The sequence below is a fragment of the Sciurus vulgaris genome (assembly GCF_902686455.1).
Source record: "Sciurus vulgaris genome assembly, chromosome: 14".
In the NCBI taxonomy this organism is placed as follows: domain Eukaryota; kingdom Metazoa; phylum Chordata; class Mammalia; order Rodentia; family Sciuridae; genus Sciurus; species Sciurus vulgaris.
The window spans coordinates 3,092,794-3,112,127 of NC_136475.1; the positions used below are offsets into that span (position 1 = coordinate 3,092,794).

The 19,334-nt window shown below is 44.8% G+C and overlaps 1 long non-coding RNA gene across 1 annotated transcript in view; it reads left to right on the forward strand.

Annotated features, from left to right (window-relative positions):
• Positions 1 to 2,202: 2,202 nt before the first annotated feature.
• The window catches only part of LOC306643758, a 129,735-nt gene continuing 112,603 nt past the window's right edge, over positions 2,203 to 19,334 (forward strand). Inside the window, exon 1 of the long non-coding RNA XR_013759039.1 lies at positions 2,203 to 2,282. This is a non-coding gene — a long non-coding RNA (uncharacterized lncRNA). The remainder of the gene's footprint in view (positions 2,283 to 19,334) is intronic.

Here is a 19,334-nt window from a genome sequence, read left to right on the forward strand (position 1 = left end):
AGCAGGGACAGCCATCCTTGCTGACAGTGTTGAAGAGCTCAGCAGGAACAGGTTCTCTGTTTCTCATGAAGAATTGTCCTCCCCTCAAAAATATCAAAACCCTGAAGACAAACAAGCAAAATTTATCAAAGCAACAATAATAAAAATGAGTATCCCCTTTTTTTAAAAAAAATGAATTGAAAAATTTTGAATTGTTTTTACTCTTTCCCATTCTGTGGATTGTGCACATGCATGCATGTCCCTGTTCTTGTTGCACTGATGTGTTTGAAGGAACACATATGTTCACCTGATTTTCTTTCATTGAATTGTGTTTTTTTTTTTTTTTTTCACCTGATCCTTATTTAGCCTTGTTTTGACTTTGTTGGGGCAAAGTTTTATGTGGCTTTGATTTGGTTTGATTTTTTATTTGTTGATGTGTATCTACGTTTTAGCTCCTCTTATTACTCCTCCACATTCATTCCCCTCTAATGGTCAGATTTGCTTGTTTCCTTTTCCTCTCTATTTATTTTTTGAGCTCTAATCATTTAAATTTCTTCTTCTTTATTGCCATCACCTGCCACCCTTCTCCTAATTCACCTTAGTTAACTTTTAAAATATTTCAAACTTGCCTTTCTACCTTATTTTCTTTGCACTTAAGGAACTGTAATTTCACTATATGAAAGAAGTTTATATAATTTCTAACCTATTCACATTGTTATGGTTATCAATACAGTGGGCCTCATAGTTGACACCTGATGTTTCAATGTCTTAATTTAGTTCACAATTACTTATTGTTGGTGCTGATGTTAATTGTTGATCCCATCACTTCTGTCCAGGTGACACTTAGTGTTAGAGACATCATAGTTTGAAAAGTGCATCTATTCTAAGGCTGTACTTGGTTTCTTCCATTATTCTTAATTCATTCTCCCTCTTTCTCATGGAGGCGTTGTGATGTGATTGGGATGTTATAAATTTTCAGGGTAGAAATACTGCTGCTTAGCTACACTCACACCTCATCCAAGTAGCAGCACACCTCACTCCACACCCAAATTAGCCCCATTAATATTTAAACATCCAGAATAGGGGATGCAAAAACTCAAAATAAATGAGCAGAACCCATGTAAGAACTTCTAGAGGGGGATCTGAGGTCCCACACCTGGACATCTGCTTATGTAGGAAAAATAGGGAGAAGTCCTAGAGCAAAAAGATAAGTACATGCCAAATGAAATGTGTGGAAAAGAGGAAAAAATAATTAATTACAATACAAGCACAAAATAGACCCTCTGACAAGAGAAGACTGGCAAACCAATTTCACCCCAGAATTTACAATCCCCCAAAAAGGAAACCACAGATGTGAAAGCAGTTAAAAATTCTAGAGAAATACTATAAAACTGATTATTAAAGTGTTCAATGAGGAAAATAACATATAAGGAAGTAATTAAAGGATCAAATCGAGCAGATGAAAGAACATTTCAATAACAACAAAACAATGGAGCTACTGGAAATCATCAGAGCTATTGGGAAAAAAAAAAGACAATAAATTAAATTAAAAATTAAAGTATCACCAACAGATTAAATTACAGAGGAAACAGAACTTCAGGCCTTTAAAACAGGATAAATAGACTTAATTACTCAATCTGCAAAAATGGCAAATAAGTAAATAAAACACCACAATCAGAATATGAATGAATTTCTGGGAAACATCAAGAAACCAAATTTGAGAGCCACTAAGAGAGAAATGGAAATACAGACTAAAGGCATTAAGAAACATTTCAGTGAAATAATAGCACAGAAACATTCTTACCTAAGAAATGAGATGGACATTAAAATACAGGAATCATAAAGAAGACACATCATATAAAAATTCCTGACAAAAATAATAAAAGAATATTAGATTTGCAAGAGAAAAACATCAGAACACATATAGAGTTAAACCAATAAGACTTATTCTGACATCCTGAACCATCATGAGAGCAAGAGATCTCTACTCACTGGAAAGAGGATGACACTCTGCTGTGGCCCCTGGGGAAACACAGTCCTCCAGGCAAATCTGTGTTGTCCTGTTCAAAGTCAGGACACCTGGGGCAACATGGCCAGTTCTGAGTGAAGGAGAGGAGCCTTTCCTGCCTGTGCCCCGCCTGCCCAGCCCTGCAGATTTGCATGTGCCCAGAGCACAGCCCATTGCCCTGAGGACTTCTAAATAGGCTGCTGAAACCCTGTGAAGGAGTCAGTCCCATCAGGACACAGCATGGACATGAGGGCCCCTGCTCAGCTCCTGGGGTTCCTGCTGCTCTGCCTCCCAGGTAAGGAGGGACTGCATTGAGTACTTAATCAACCTGTTATGTTCAGGATTACTGGACAAAGTGGGAAGTGCTCATTATCATGATTAATATTTTTTACCTTTGTTCATATGTTTTCTGATAGGTGCCCGATGTGACATCCAGATGACAGTCTCCAACCTCCCTGTCTGCATCTAGAGGAGACAGAGTCACCATCTCTTGCAGCGCCAGTCAGGGCATTGGTGCAGCTTTAACTTGGTATCAACAGAAGCCAGGGCAAGCTCCTAAGCTCCTCATCTATGGTGCAACCAGTTTGCAATCTGGGATCCCATCGAGGTTCAGTGGCACTGGATCTGGGACAGATTACACTCTCACCATCAGCAGCCTGGAGCCTGAAGATGTGGCCACCTATTACTGTCAACAAGGTTACAATCTTCCTCCCACAGTGATACAGGCTATGACATAAACCTCCCAGGGAAGTGTGAGGCTGGGCTACCCCAGCTGCTCCTCCTGCTGCCTCCACCTGCTGAGAGCACTGCTCAGAGGCAGCCAGGCTCTGAGCATCATAGGGGATTTTGGGTAGAAAGGGCCAAGAGGGGTTCTCTGAACCCCCACTCTCCTTGTCCCTCCTCAACCCAAGGAGAAGAGTCATGACTATGCTCCCCTGAATTAACTGTGATACCTGAGGAATTTGGTTATGTGTGCAGTTGGGTATATACATCGAAACACAAGCCCCTAGTGATACCTGTGTTAGAATTTGGTAAGTGGAAAAAACAAGAATCTATTCTACAGCTTAAAGTCCTGGGGTTCTGATAGAGAAGCAGAAACCAGAAATGGGACTCCCTTGTGCTCACTGAGAAGCCAGAGAGAATATTCAACTGAAACTAAAGAGTGTCCATCCATGGGGTCTTAGAGCTTTGCAGAAAGTCTGAGAGTTGTATTCTGAAGTTCTCTGTGGACAGTAGTACTCACCAGGATATTCTTCTCTGCTCCTGCCTCCATCTTCAGTGGCAGGAGAAAATGAATGACGGATTCTCCTTTCCTGACTTCCAAATGTTTTGGTATTTCCTCTGATGCCACATTATACAGAAAATCAATCTAATCCTTGGACCTCAGATTACTCCTTAAAATAACTAGAAGAACTTGGGAGTTGTGGTTAAGTTGAAGATTCTAAATCTGGAGATTTTCCCAAATATTCTGCAGAAGACTAATATAACCACCAGGGTCCTTAGAATAGGTAGGAAAGATGGTCAGAGTCAGAGAGGACTTGACAATTGTGATGGTAATTAATGATGGAGGAAGGGGCCAGGAGCAGGAACATGGGAGAATCTAGAAGCTGGAATGTCTGGATGTGGATTCTTTCCTCAGGAGCCTGCAGAAAGAACACAGCTCTCCTGAACCTGGGTTTCAGCTCACTAAGCATTCTGACCTCCAGAACCATAAGGTAACCAGCCTGTGCTGCTCTGAGTCCATTAGGTCACAGTGATCTGTCAGAACACCAGTAGGGAAGGACAGAGACACCCTGACCGTGACTATCCGGTGGTCCACCAAACATTCCCCATTGCTATTATTTGGTGTCCAATTTGACTGTAGCAAAGAACATTTTACCCTAAGAAGAGTTGGTATCAGAGTTTGCCTGAGGTAGAAAACACCTAGATAAATCTTCTCCCATCTTGGGGTTGCCCTCACAGCACCAGGTAGAAGAAAGGGTTATGCTTGCTTTCTGTTCAGGACTAGGGATTAGATTGAGAGGGGAGAGTGTGCCAGAGGAGGACTGAGTGAGCATGGGAGGGCAGAGGACATGAGGGAGGGCTCAGCGTAATGCAAGATGCCTCCCTGCCCACATCTACAATGGAGACAGGTAGGTCTGGGAGGTGTGCATGGCTATGCTTTGTAGAAGAACCTGCAGAGGACCTGAGTTGAAGCTCAGGTGAGTACAGTGTGGGCAGAGGCAGCAGGCAGCTGAGTTTTCTTGCTATCAGTGTGGATTTCTCTCCTCCCGTTTTACAGTCCTCCCTGTACCTTTGAGGAGATTGTGATCACGTGGAAGCAACAGTTGAAGTCAGACAGACTTGGGTTCAAATCCAACCACAGCTCTCAAAGACCATGGGAACTTGATCACCCAAAATGTGTTCAGATGACTGGGTCTCTGCTCTGTGGAAAAGTGAAGAAAGAATACTGAGGTAGGGGAGCATAGTGTCTACAAGATGACCACAATGAAATAAGATGGTGGTAAAATAAAGTGTTCTGTCTGAAGGGCCTTTGAATATCTCAGAATGAGGATACTAAGTGAGGTCCAATAGTCAGACACTATTTTGAACTAGCAGTCATTAATATTTATCCTACAGAAAGCATGTGCCTCAGTACTCAGGGTTGACAGTGCTGTTTTTCTAACCAGAGTAACTTCCAGCTTCCCATTGGTGTGGAGCATTGTATTGCTGATCCTGGAGATGGACAGCTGTGGTCTGTGTTTTCCCTGAGCCCCACATGTATTAGTTACCAATATCTGCTTTAATAAATTATCAGAGATTGGTGGTTTACAACAAAAGCACTATAAGCTCCCACAGTGCTGGTTCAGAAGTCCCAGTGGCCCACACTAGAAGTTGAGTGCAAGAGTCCCTGCAGTGGTGACAGGGAGCAGTCTGCTGCTCCATCTCTAACCCTGGGGGCTGCAATCCCATGACTCTGGTCTCACCTTTGTCTTCCATGTCCTTTGTCCTTATATCTATGTTAAGTGTCCCTCTTTCTAATGAGGATACTAAGACTCATATCTAGGGCACACCAGGTTAACACAGGATAATCTCTAACATTTAAATGTCTTAATTCACCCTGCAAAGGCATTTTTCCATATAAGGTGTATGCACAGCCTTCATGGAGTAGGACCTAATATCGTGGTGACCATACTCAGTCACAAACCACTAGAAACCAACACCTAGGTGTGTATATCCTCCACCTCTCCCTCCACCTGGACTTCCCTCCTCTGCTCCCTCACTCAGGAGGAAAGTCTCTTCCCTTCCTAAGTGTATCCAGCCCCACAATGCACACTCAGGATCACACAGGAGGACCTTGCTGGGGATTTGCTTAAAGACCTGCTCTGTCACTATTGTCATGTAGAAGGAAGGACCAAGCTGAAGTGGCCCTTCCTCACTTGGGGATCAGCTGTCTCTATGGAGGTGAGGCATGGGCCAGTATTCTCTGGAACGTTTCTTGGTTACGTGTCCTTCAGATCTCAGGGAGGGTAAGTGTGGTCTCTGATTCTAACAGGACCCACCTCTGCCTTCCATCTTAACCTTTCAGCTCACTATGGACAATAGAGTAGGTAAGGGTTACTAATTTCCCCAAATATAGTAATATCTCTCTTGGTCCAGTTAAGGGGGCATTTTGGAACATCTTAAGAATGTGTCTTCTGGTCATTTGTTGGTTCAAGTGATGAAAGAAATTCCAAAATCATGAGTACCATGACTACAATGGCTTTATCATTTCTCATTTTGCGTGAAGCCTCCTAACCTTGCACACATCCCTTGATCCCAGGTCAGTGGCAGTGGGTCTGGGGCAGAGTCATGTCTCCCAGTCTCAGTGAGGAGCCTGGAGATGCTGCACTGTACTGCTGAGGGCAAGACACTCAGTGGACCCTATATTGTGGAGCAGACCTAACAGAAACCCCATGTGGACTCAGCACTTCTGCTCAGCAGAATCAGATTCTCCATCATAGGTATTGCTCAGAGTAACCAGAAAGCATAATGAGCCTGGAAATCTTGGAGTCCACAAGAAATTCTTCATTATCATTGTTCCAGAATCCAGAGATCCTGAGAGCCAAGAGGCCAGAGGGAGTGACTCAGAGTCCTCTGCAACCCTCTCGTGGAACCTAGAGCAGGAGCATCTATGACTGTGGAACCTGTGACCCCCGTCTCTGAGGGCCAATCTGCAGGCTGCTTCTCACAGGTCCTTCTGTGAACAGCTGGGGTCATTGTCCAATAATGCAGCATGTTCACTGATCAGAGTGGCTGGAGATGATGCTCTAACATGACACCTGCTTTTTCTTCCAGGGACACTTCAAGCATTTCTTCAGGATTTTGTAACTTCTGTTGAATTTCCTTTCTGTGTGAGGTGCTGTGTGGAGAAGGGTTCTGTGGCTGTCCTACTGTTAGGATGTAGGTGATTTGGAGAATGCTTTCCACTCTTAATGTTAGGAGTCTGTACCATCCCAAAACAATGCCTGTGAAGTTGTGATCACCTCAGAAAGAGAGTGAGGGTGGGTTTTATAAAATCATGGGATGGCCTTGTTTAGGAAAGCACAGGAAGTTGTCCCCACTGAGGGGATTGCTCTGTAGCCAGGTCAGCAGATGTCACCAGAAACTGGAAGGAAGGAGAGACATGAGCCTGGAATGTAGGTGAAGCCTAGGATTCAAATACAATTGGACTTTCCCTGTTGTGGGTGAGGCAGCATCTCCATCTGCTCAGTCCCAAAACCAACTGTGTCCCCAGAGGCCACACAGGCGGAGTCACCGTCCTGTATCTTAATCAAAGCAGGGGACATTCAGCTCTCCCGTTCCAGGTAGTCCATTTTCCTTGTCCCTGAAGGTCAGAGCTGAAGGACTCAAGTTCTCCATCAAGTCAGGATGACCTGAATGCCCTGAGTGTGGTCATGTGAGGTGATGTGAGATGGTGCACTAAATGGAAATATGCATTCTGAAATATTTTGTGGATGTTGAAAGATACAATAAACCAAGTGAGAGGCATTAATTTAAGGAATCCAATGTAGTCACGGCCTTCAGAGAATTTCCACTATATTTTAATTTGTGAAAAATGCACCATTTTGTTACATAATAGAAATTAATGGACTTATTGTTATGCACATTTTCCTTCTTTTCTTTCTTTTGTTTGCTTGTTTTGCAGTTTTGTGGGATTGAACCCAGAACCTCCTGCATGCTAAGCAAATGCTCCACCAGTGATCTACATGGGAGTCTCCAGGTAGATACATTTTCAACAATATTTTTAAATTCTAGATGAGTCTTTTGTTAGTCAGTGATCATGATCTGGGCAGGTTCCCTAACATAAGAAAGTCATCATCCACTCTAAGGACAGACAAGGAGCTGGTGACTACTCACCCTGGCACAGTGCACACCGCAGGACGGAGTGGATCTAGGGTTCTTCTCAATCAGCCTCCCAACCCAGTTTCTGAGCTGAGTGTCAGATGTCCTTACACCACCTGCACTTCCAACACTGTGGAGCCTGGTGATGTGCTCACTGCTACGTGAAGCCATCCTAAACCCAGAGGGTCATAGTCCAAAACACAGAGCCAGGCCCCATGTGCAGTGAGGCCTTGCATGCCTCTTTTCCATGGCACCTGGGTGAAGCTTTGTGAGACTCAACGGCTGGATACTCATCCCACCTTCCTGCTGCTGACTGGGGACAGTGGCCATCCCTGTGATACATGATCAGCCCTAGGTACAACACAGTGACTGGTGAGGCTCCCTGGAGCTCTTCCTAAAAGTCAGAGGGCCTGACCTTCCACCCTGACCCAGAGAGAAGCTGCTCAAGTGGATGGAAGGAAAAATGACACACTCACACTGAACTTGACATGGGTGAGATAACATGCATTCTCCCCAGAAGAGCAAGGAGACTGGTTTGTACAGAATAAACTGCCCCACACAGCATATGCCATATTTGAGAGTCAAGCAGGATGTCTGAAAAGAAGGCTGGCAGTCCCCCCACAGTGCAGGAGAGAAAGGGAGCACCTGACTGGTTGAGTCTGTGACTTGATGTGAGGTCCCAGTCTCTGTCTTGGGGCTCTGCCATGCAGAGTGCCCTGTAGCAGCTCCTGCACTATTGGAAAGTGGATGCCCTGATGTTTCTGCACTGCTCCTCATGCAATTTACCTCCTCAGGTTGGTTTCAGGAGACACACAACTCTGACTCCACCCAGAATTTATCTTCAAGGTCTGGGAATCCTTTTAGCATTGGGGCACCTATTATTTTCCAGGGGATGTAAACAAGGGATGGAGCTCTGCCTTCTGCATCAGTTGTGATGATACCTGAAAACCTGACATTCTGTATACCCAATCTTAACCCTTGCAGGCAATTTTTGTGTCTGTTTCAGTCACCCAGGATGCCATGGAAGATCAATGCTTTCAGTTTGTAACAGAATCTTTGTTTTGGTGCCAGATGATTTAAGGATGACCAAATAGAACCATCATTTGTGTGTCATGTCCATTGGCTTTTTTCATGGTATTCAGATTTCTTCCCAGGGTCTTCATTAGCCCTTCAGCTTGAAAAATCTTGTAGGATTCGACCAGGCACCCTCCACACAGACTGTGTGAAATCTGGTAACTGGATGCTCCCAAGTGCTCTGTCTGAAACAGGTGCCGAGAGAGAGAAGCAGGTGTGACTGTTATGACAAGATTGCAATAAATCTCTGGGTCAATCTTGAAGTAGGACATGAAATACTTATTCACCAAATGGCAGTCAGGATTCACTGGCTTGTGGGAGGAGTGCAAACTGCTAGGTTGCAGTCATCGACCCCTCCAGGGGTTAGAGCACAACTTTTGTAGTTTAAAACCACAAGTAAAGCATGTCAGCACATTAATCACAAGTGCCTGTTGCTATGATTCAAAACCAGAAACAAAACTCATGAGATCGAGGGTCATAGGCAGAAGGGGAAGTGGGTCAAAATGACCCTGGTTGGGTACAAGTTAAAGGACGGTTGCTCACATCTAGACGAATATTAACATTCTAGGCAGTTGGGGTGCATTGCACACACACAGTGTTTAAGAACAGAGGGACACTTTTTGCCATTTTGTGTTGCCATGTTCTGTGCTACAGAGGCAGGAGTTCCCATGGATAAGCATTTCTTACATGACATGGAGCTTCAGGGTCAAACATACACTGTTTGATCATTGCCCATGAAACGTGGCCCCTATCGTGAAAATAAGTCCTCCATGTAATTTTAAAATATAAAGTTAAAAATGAATGAATAATAGTTAATGTTTTCTACATGTTGCTCAATTTACTACAAAATTTTAAGAAAGACTAGAGGTTTCATTTCCACTTTCATGCCTATCACTAATCCCTACCAGGAAATTGACATAAAACACGTTAATGGACCCAGGAAAATCAGAGCCTCTGTCACTATCTTTGAAAATCAGAATAATTTTACTCATAGAAATGATATCAATGAAACAATTTAATCAACAGACTTACATCATTTCACAATTCTCCTATCTTCTTTTGACTGTCCATATAAAAAAGCTCTTATTGATCTCTTCACTCTACACCTGACCTAAATCCAACCTGCATCATCTCTCAGCTGCACTATTGAAAGTTTTGTAACTGCTTCCAAGGTTCTTCAACACTGACTTAAGCATATCCAGTACACAATATTAAGAGGAGAAAAATTGGCCTTGAGAGAGTCTAAAGCAACAATCAGTTTTCCAGTAGCAGCAAAGACGGAGTAACTGCCCTCTAGCTTATGTGTATACCCCACATTGCCACTGTAACTCTGAGCTGAATATAAGAAAGGACTGCATGAGGGTGTTGCAAAGAAGACATTAGCCATGGATATAGAAGGAAGGAAAAGGAGAGTGACAACCTAGTGATGGTGAGCTTCCTTGGTACTGTGTCTGTTTTCATGGGTGGTTCTTTGTAATGGTGAACCAACTTCTTCTCTCCTCTTTAGTATAAGGTGGTCTACTTGAGCAACTGTATCTTGGGTATGAAAAATTAGCCCTCCTAAAAAGTCAAGGGAGATTCTCTTTCTAGCAGCAGGACTAAAGAATAGCCAGGAGGGATGAGGGAAGGTCCTTACTGACTTTTCAAATTTCCCTCCATTTTCTTTTCTGTATTTTTCATAGATTATTATCATAGATAAGTATCACAGATTTTTCAAAACAAAATTCCTTATTACAAACTAGAGTGTTTCAGGATATTTGAAGTTCAGAGTCAGGAGAGTCTTGTGAGCAATATGTATTCTCCATGTACTAAGTGATTCGATGGATCAGCAGTCTCCAACTTGGGATGGAGCATTTGCATTTTAACAGCCCCCCAAATGATTTTTCTGTTATCTGAACATCAGTCAGTAATCTAGCATTTGAAGGTAGCATCTTTACCACGTTCCCAAAAGATCAAGAATCACCAAAAATCACATGTCCATAAATAGATACAGAGATAGAGGTGTGTGTGTGTGTGTGTGTGTGTGTGTGTGTGTGTGTATCTATGTACATATATATACATATATATATATATATATTATACATATTATTATTTTTTTGGCACGGGGAATTGAATCCAGTGGCACTTAACTACTGAGTCACATGCCCAGAACTGCTATATATATTTTTTTCTTTTCTTTATTTTGAGGTAGGGTCTTGCTAAGTTGCTTAGAGCCTTGCCAAGTTGCTCAGGTTGACTTGAACCTGCCGTCATCCAGCCTCTACCTTCTGAGTCCCTGGGATTACAGTCATGCATGCAACCCATGTCTGGCTCTGTATTCTAAGATTTTCACACTGTTGATTACTTAGAACAGTGCTCCACACATAGGAGAACAGTGCTCCACACATAGGAGAACAGTGCTCCACACATAGGAAACCATACCTAATGTAGTGATCATGTGTCCAAGAAATTAGTAAGGTAAGATCAGGTAAGACAAGGATGAGAAACAAACCATACAGTTTAGATGTCAAGTCTAGGCATGACCCATGGCGGACAGACCAAAGTCACAGGCATGAGGCTGTCTTGTCACAGTTGACAGAGCAGGCTGAGGACAGTGACAAAGAGTACCACAGCCTACATACACCAAGAAGGCCTTCACGGAGGAAGTGGGACATGAGAATACTTGTGAACTGGAGAGGCAGAGAGGAGAAAGTAATCCAGCTCTGAAACTAAGATCACAGAGCAAATGCAGAAATCAGAACAGGAGATGCTGACTAGTGGGTCCCACTGGAGAGGAGGGGTTAGAGAAGGAGATGTAAGTCCTGGTGGGGAAGCACTGGAAAAATCAGGTCCTGAGCCGTGAACCTGGGCCAGCTCCCAAAGTGAGGAAGTGATGGAGCAAGGTGAGGTAACCAAGAACAGGGCAGTGTCATCAGGCGCAGGGAGAGGACGCTGATCTGTCCGTGCCTGAGCACCCTGGCCCTGGTCCACAAGGGGCAGCAGAAGCCTCACGTTGCTTGGAACTGTGAATCAACTGCATGGGCAATGTCAGGGATGCAGAAAGCCCTGTACACCCAAGAGAAAGGTTCCTATCAGGCCACCACAGAGACTGCACGCCAAGGCTTCCTTGTGTCCAACACTCAGGGCACGCTGCTCTATGCAATCTTCCCCCAGACGTGCACATTTTTCTGTGATTGTGCTAGAAGCAAGCATTGGATACAATAAAGGAGAAACATGGCTAGGCAGGCAGGAGAAAGCCAGTGCAGCAGAGACTCACTGACCAGTCCCTGGGGAGGAGGTGTGGGCCAGCACAAGAGCGCAGTGGACAGGTCCTCAGGCTGGGGCTGCTGATGGGGAGAGTGAATTCTGTCCCTCACCCACTGTCACTGAACCTTGATGGGGCCCCAGCTGCCTGGGTGGTTGTCAGAACAGAAGTAGTTCAGGGCAGGTTTCTGCTCTTACTAGACCCCGTTGTCCTGGTTGAATAAAAGACTGGCTGGATTACAGCTGATGGGGCACCCTCTCCTGGTGACATGGTCAGAGAGCCTGGAGAAGAGGTCATCAAGATGTCCCCAGGGCACCTGCAATCAGGAAGGTACAAGGATCACACCCTGCATCACCAATGTATTAAAACATACCTGAAATGAAGTTTTTTTGATTCTTAATGAAGAATAGGGCTGGTTTATATGATATTTTCGTGGTGCATGTTGAAGTCATTGTGCACTTTCATTAGGATACTACTTGTGCAACCCACTCAGCTGAGCCCAAAGCACCATGCAGAGGAGGATCTGGGCTGTGTCCCCATCTTGCTGATGCTCACCATCTGTGCTCAGTCCCCATCTCCAGGGACAGTGTATTAACAGAGCTCTGAGCAGCTGCTTTGAGCCCCACGGCCCATGCCAAACACCACAGTGTGAAAGCAAAAGTACCTGTGCAGGGAGTCCTGAGGCGGGGGCTGGAGAGGATGGGAAGAGCCAGCACCACAGGAAAAGGGCTCATTCTCCAGGGCAAGGACAAGAAACCAGCCAGCAGTGTGATTTCCATCAACATTTCCAAATAGAAACTCGCTTGTCAACTATGCTCTTCCAGATCAGCTGAAGGTGAGAGAAGTCCATCATTTTATATTGGACTCTCAGTGTATGTGAGCATAGAGCTTCAAAACCTTATTGAGACATGCACACATGGTGTTGGAATGTGGGATACACCAAGTCCCTGGACAGAAGGAGGAGAGAGTGCACAACTGCTGTGTCTGTCCCAGCTCTCTTCTGAATCAGAAATCAATATTTGAAGTTCCCCTTTGGCAACTAGAAGGCACCTGGACACATGGGATCCAGCCCTCTTCTTTCCCTCAGCAAAGACACTTCTCAGGACAGGAGACCCCATGAGTAAGAATCACCCTGGTCCCTGCACTTTAGGTCACCCGGCTTCTCAGTAGCATCTCCTGTCCTCCCAATCCCCCTGTCCCTGATGGATCTAAGGTGCCACAGCTCCTCTTGGGGTAACAGGTGAAAAACTTCAGGTCCCAAACTCTGGTAGGACAGTTCTTCGCTTATCCCTACCGACCATGAAAAGTGTTCATAAAGTTTGGCACCAACAGCACTATGAACAGTCCTGGGCCCAGGCACCTGAACAGATCAGACAGCATCCCTGGCATCATGGAGTTTCCATTTCAATGTGATGGGCAGACAGCCAAAGAGCAGTTCTGCCCCTATGCTCCCCTGCTGCCTTGAGACTCAGCCCTGGAGCACTGTCCTTACCCAGGGCAATGGGGCACTGAGTGTCCAGGTCCTTCAGCATGGACAGGCTCAGGAAGAGAGGAGCAGTCAGTGCAGTTGAATGCTTGTTCCTGCTGGAAAAACACAGTCCTGCCTCATCACTAATGGGCCTCTGTCCCTGGATCCACCTTGTCATGAAGGGCACTGTCTCTCACTCCAAAATGCTCCTCCTGCATGAATCCACCAAACACACAGGCCAGAGACCAGAATCTGTGCCATGTCACCATCTGTGAGGACAAGCTGGACCCACTGTTAGCAGAGCATCTTTTACTATGTGTGATATTTATTTCTGGTGAAGACTGTGTTCTTTCTAACTCTTTCCTTTTATTGTTTTTCTTAAAGCATGAAGTTTTTGTAAGAAAGGGGAGAAGTGAATCATTTTTATTGTGTCCCCAGACTTGGAGTTGGTACTCCTTGAAACTCTCATCTTCCCCTTATGGGTTCTTTAAATCAGAGTCCTGGTTAGAGGTGGGGAGTGAATGGGATCCCCTCGTTCTAAGCAGCTACTTTCTCCTTCCAAAGCCCTCAGTTACTCTTCAGTAGACTTCCAAATTTGGGGAACACTTACTCCAACCTTATTCCAAAGATGAAATGTGGGACAGAAGTTTCACCCTTCAGAGAGACCATCTCCTTTGCTGTCACATAGTCAGATAGGCAGCCACACTGACTTAGGGACTTCCAGTAGGTTCCGATTCTCAAATTTCCACCAACATCTAATATCACTGTTTTGGGGACCAGGGCTCCAGCTCTCCACCTTATAGGGCTCCAAGGCTCCAGCTCCATCCCTTGGGAACAGGCAATAGAAGATGGCAATAAGGACTGGCCAGGGTTATTTCAACATGACAAGGAAAACCTTTCTTTCTCTTGAGAACAGACGGTTCATCTTTAAAATTTTTCTGAAGAAATTTCAAACTCACAGACATGTATAAATAACTCAAAATTCTTCTTTCCCACTGAAACCATGTGAAAGTCAGCTTTAGACCTGATAGCCCACCACATTTTACTACGTGCTTCCTCCTAACCACTCTCTCCTACATAACCCAATACCACCACAGAATCAGGAGATCAGCTTTAGCCCATTATCCCATCTGGTTCTCAGGTCCACTTCAAATTCCGTCAGCTGTCCCCATGCTGCCCTTGTTAAGGAAGTGTTGCTGTTCCAGTCCTGAGCTGTCATTAGTGTCAGGACCCTAGACTCCTTTTCTGGACCACTTCTCTGTTCCCTTTTGTCTCTTTTAAGATGACACACCAGTTGCCTTATGGAATGTTCATCCTTTAGGATCTGTTTTTCCTCTTGATTAAATTTCACTAATCAATCTTTGGTGCTGTGTTTACTGTGCTGATATATCAAAGGACCACAAAATGGGCAGTTGTAAACATTAAACATTTATTTTCTAATAGTTGTGGAATCCATAAGATAGAGATCAAGGCATCTGCAGGGCTGGTCTCCTCTGAGACCTCTGTCTGAGTTACAGGCAGTCTTCTTTCTCTGTGTCACTTGGTCTTTCCCCCATGGTCTCTGAGTTCTAATTTCCTTTTTCTAGGAAACACCAGGCATATTGAATTAAACACCTAACAAATGACCTCACTTTACATTATTACCTCTTCAAGAACCCTGTCCCCAAATCTATCACATCCTGAGGCACTGAGGTCACAACCCCAACAATTCAGCCCATTAGAGGTAGGAATGTCTAGAGGTGAAGCTGTGAACTTGGATTCAGGTGGTGTTGCCTGAATTCTCTGCCACACAGTTACCTTCCCCCCTCATAATTAGGAAGGATTTGTGGATATTCCTTGATATTTCATGAATATCTCATTCTTCATTAAGATAGAAGTATAAATTCATGGAGACATAGTTTATTCAATGATTTATAACACATATTAATCATTAATTCTTTTGAAGCCAAGTATTTCCAGTGTTTCTAGTTGGAGTTCCTTTCAAATGGGTTACTACTTTGATTGGCTATGACCAACTCTTTCCTTAAATGTACCCTGAGGTCCAAGGTGGACCAGGTTCAGTCTCCATTTTCCTATTGTACATTCTGTAATAGACATTTATTCAAGGACTGATGGTTCCTTTTACTGAATACTGGTGTTTGGAAACCATGGGTGCTTTTGGAGACTGCAGGACCATTTTTTTTCTCCACTAGGGAAATTATCTATTTACCTATTAGCATTCAGTGACAATTGTGTCTAATTTTGAAAGGTATTCATGTCTTATTCTACAAGAATTGTGAGCATACCATGATATCTCTCATTATGCTCTAAAATCATAGGTTTCATTTAATTAGTTTCCTTTCAATTAAGTAACACCTTTCTGTAACAATAAGGATTTTGGATCTAGTTACCATAAATGAATTGGCATTTTTAATCCATTCCTCCTTTAGTCAACTTTTTCACTGCTGTTACCGAGGAATCTGACCAGAGCAATTTTAGGGGAGGAAAGATTTATTTAAGGGCTCTTGGTTTCAGAGGTTTCCACCCATAGACATTGAGGTGAGGCAGAACAACACAGCAGAAGAGTGTGTTGTAGGGAAGCGGCTCACTTGATGATCAGAAAGCAGAGAGAGGGATTCCACTGCTCAGATATAAAATATATACTCTAAAGACACACCTTCAATGACCAACCTCTTCCAGCCATATCCTACTGGCCTATTGTTACCACTCAGTTAATCCCTTCTGGGGATTAATTCACAGATTGGTTTGCTGATCTCATAACCCAATCATTTCTTCTCTAAATCTTTTTGCATTGTTGCATACATGGGCTTTGCGGGAACAGCACACATCCAAACCATAACTACTTCCCTGTTCAAAAGCAATCTGCAGCTATCATCCTCACCTACCCCTCCCATTCACATACTCCCTCTAACAAACCCACCCTCCTGTGTCACTCTGACACCCCTTTGTGGCCACCATCATATTTGTCTCCCTATATGGGCATCTTTGTCATGATGCTGGGCTGTCTCCTGTTCAGGGGACTCCTGTCTCTCCTTGTCTCTCCACTCTTGGTGACCCACACTGGGACAACACTACCACCATCCCATGAGGGGACACCCTCAGGATCCCACCGTGACTCATCCCCATGCTTCTCTTGCACCCTGCTTGGTCCCCACTCTTCTAAACCAGGCATTGAGCACTGAGTTCTTTTACGAGTGGATAGACATTTGGAGATGTAGGATATGCAGGTTTAGGGAACATAGTAGAAGATCAATGGACACTTGGTAGAGATAGAATCTCTGCTTCTGAAGGCAAGGACTTGGGTTGCCAGAGCAGAGAGAAGAGGAACACTGGTCTGAGCATCCAGGGATGAAAGTCATGCATAATCACAAGCTGGGCTAGAAAGGAGGCTCATACTCTGTAGGTGGGAAGGAAGAAAATCCCTGACCTTGGATGACTTGGATGGAAATAGTTGGACAGAAAATTTATAAATGAAGACAAAGTCACTCAGCTAGAGGTATGAGGTTGAATAAAACAGGTGACACACTTCTTTATAAATTGTGACTCCCATGTTTTCTTATTCCTCTCTACTTCTAATGACGAGTATCAAGGAATGAGAGCAAAGAGAAACATTCTGTAGCCTCAGGAATTTCCATAAGTGAAAGGAAAGTAGCCTGATGGCCTGTTCTGCAGTGTCTGGGATTGTGCCATAATGGACAGCCCCTGTCACAGATGAAACAGTAGAAAGAAAGTAAGCACTGAACCTCGTTGAGATCAAAAGAGCAAGCTACTCAGCTGGCACTAGACAGACTGTCTTTTGGCCTCAGAGAGGAGCAGATTATCTGTGTTGCCCTGGAACACAGGGGGACTACGGTTCTGTTCTGAGTGACTGACAGGAGCCATCCCTGCAGCTGTGCCCAGCCTGCCCAGCCCTGCTGATTTGCATGTACCCAGAGCACAGCCCACTGCCCTGAGGACTTCTTAATAGGCTGTTCACACCCTGTGCAGGAGTCAGTCCCATCAGGACACATCATGGACATGAGGGCCCCCGCTAAGCTCCTGGGGCTCCTGCTGCTCTGCCTCCCTGGTAAGGAGGAGCAACACTGGGAATTTGCTCAGATGAATGTGATCAGTGTTGTCTGGTTCTTCAGGGAAATCCTCTTACAACATGATTAATTGTGTGCATATTCCTTTTCATGTGTTCAATTTCAGGTGCCAGATGTGATGTCCAGATGACCCAGTCTCCATCTTCCTTGTCTGCATCTCCAGGAGACAGAGTCACCATCACCTGCAGGGCCAGTCAGGGCATTAGTGATTATTTAGCTTGGTATCAGCAGAAACCAGGAGAAGCTCCTAAACTCCTGATCTATTATGCAACCAGTTTGGAATCTGGGGTCCCCTCGAGGTTCAGTGGCAGTGGATCTGGGACAGATTTCACTCTCACCATCAGCAGCCTGCAGCCTGAAGATGTGGCCACTTATTACTGTCAACAGGGTGGCTCTACCCCTCCCACAGTGATGCAGGCCATGACATAAACCTCTCACAGGGAAGCAGAAGCCTGAGGCTGGGCTTCCCCAGCTGCTCCTCCTGCTGCCTCCACCTGCGAGAGCACTTCACATGCACCAGGCTCTGAGGGCCCTGAGGAATTTTGGTAGAATGAACCGGGAGCTCCCCTGCACCCTCACTCTCTTTCTTCCTCTTGGCAACCACAGACAGATGTGGAAATGCATCTCCTTGTTTAGTAAAGGACACAGATCACTAAACCTGAGGAGAGAGGTTATGGCATTAGTTTAGATTCAGACAGCACAGAGGAAGCTGCTGTAGGTATCCATGCATGAGTTTTTCAAAGGAAGAGAATGAGAGTCTAAATGACAGTCTTCTGTATTTTTTTGATGGAAATAATATTCTTATGCATTTGTGGGTTGCAATGTGAGGTCTCTGTACCTACATGCACTGTGTGATCTTGAAATCTTGTAATTCTCTCATTCCTCACCTTAGGCAGACATCCTTTCTTTTTGGTGAGTCTTTCTAATCCCTGAGCCTCTGGCAACAAAAGACACAGATACTAGACCTGTAGAGGCTCTGCTCCCTCTGCAGCCATTAGTGTGATGATCACAGAAGGTGTAAACCCTGTGGCCATGAAGCCCTCTGCCTCTCTGGGATCCCGTGGTGGAGGTGGAGATGCCCTCACAGCTGGAGCCTCCCAGGGGCTTCTCTGTTCTCACCTGTATGCACAGGTCACATCACAGGTGCTGGGGGCTGGGACAGGACCCTCTCTTTTTGGCCCCTTAGTGAGCAGCTCTGCAGGAAGTCAGGAGTGGAAAGTGCTAATGGCAGATGTGCTTCAGGAATGACACTGATTAGGGGGATGGACAGCTGGGGCCCAGGGTCTTAGCTTTTCACCACTGAGACACAAAGACGTGACAGGAACAGTCTCAGAGGAGGGACATTGATGGGTGCTCATGGTTTCAGTGCTTTAAGTCATAGATGGATCTGGGTTCAAGTGAGAAACAACATCATGGCAGAAGAGTGTGGAGGAGAAAAGGAGCTCAGGACATGGCCGTCAGGAGAACAGAGAAGCCTTCACTCAGCAGGGACAAAATAAAACCCCCAAATTACATCCCCCCATGACTACTTCCTCCACCCACACCCTGAGCACACAGAATCCCCTTGCCTCAGTCACAGGAGGACTGACAGGATACTCTCCATCCTGATTTAATTAAGAACACAAACCCTAAAAACTGAGGGGTGTGGGCTCTCTAAAGAACTGGAATTTTTCAGCAACCAGTTCACTCTGTGAGTGTCAACAGAAATCATTCTAAAGTACAGGGAATGAGAATCTAATCTCATTCTTTCAAACAGTGACAAGTATGTTAGCCAAAGTTATGGAAACAAATAGAACAAAATTAAAATTTTGGTATTCTAAATGAGGGAGTCTCTGCTCCTCCTCAGAAGCCAGAGGACATCTGCCAAACAAATTCCATGCTGGAATTATTTTAATGTAGATATTTAGAGTCCAACCAACAACTTCAGAAAAGCTGGGGGATTTCATATGTGAGGCAACAGATGCTGGAAACAGGAGATTCCCTGGTGCTCCTCAGAAGCCAAGCTCACCTGTCACTGAAGGCACAGGCTGCTGGCCCCGTGTTCTTCTGACTGGTGTGGGACTGAGGCCTTCAGCTGCCTGTAGCACCTCACAGGTGATTCCCCAGGCCGCA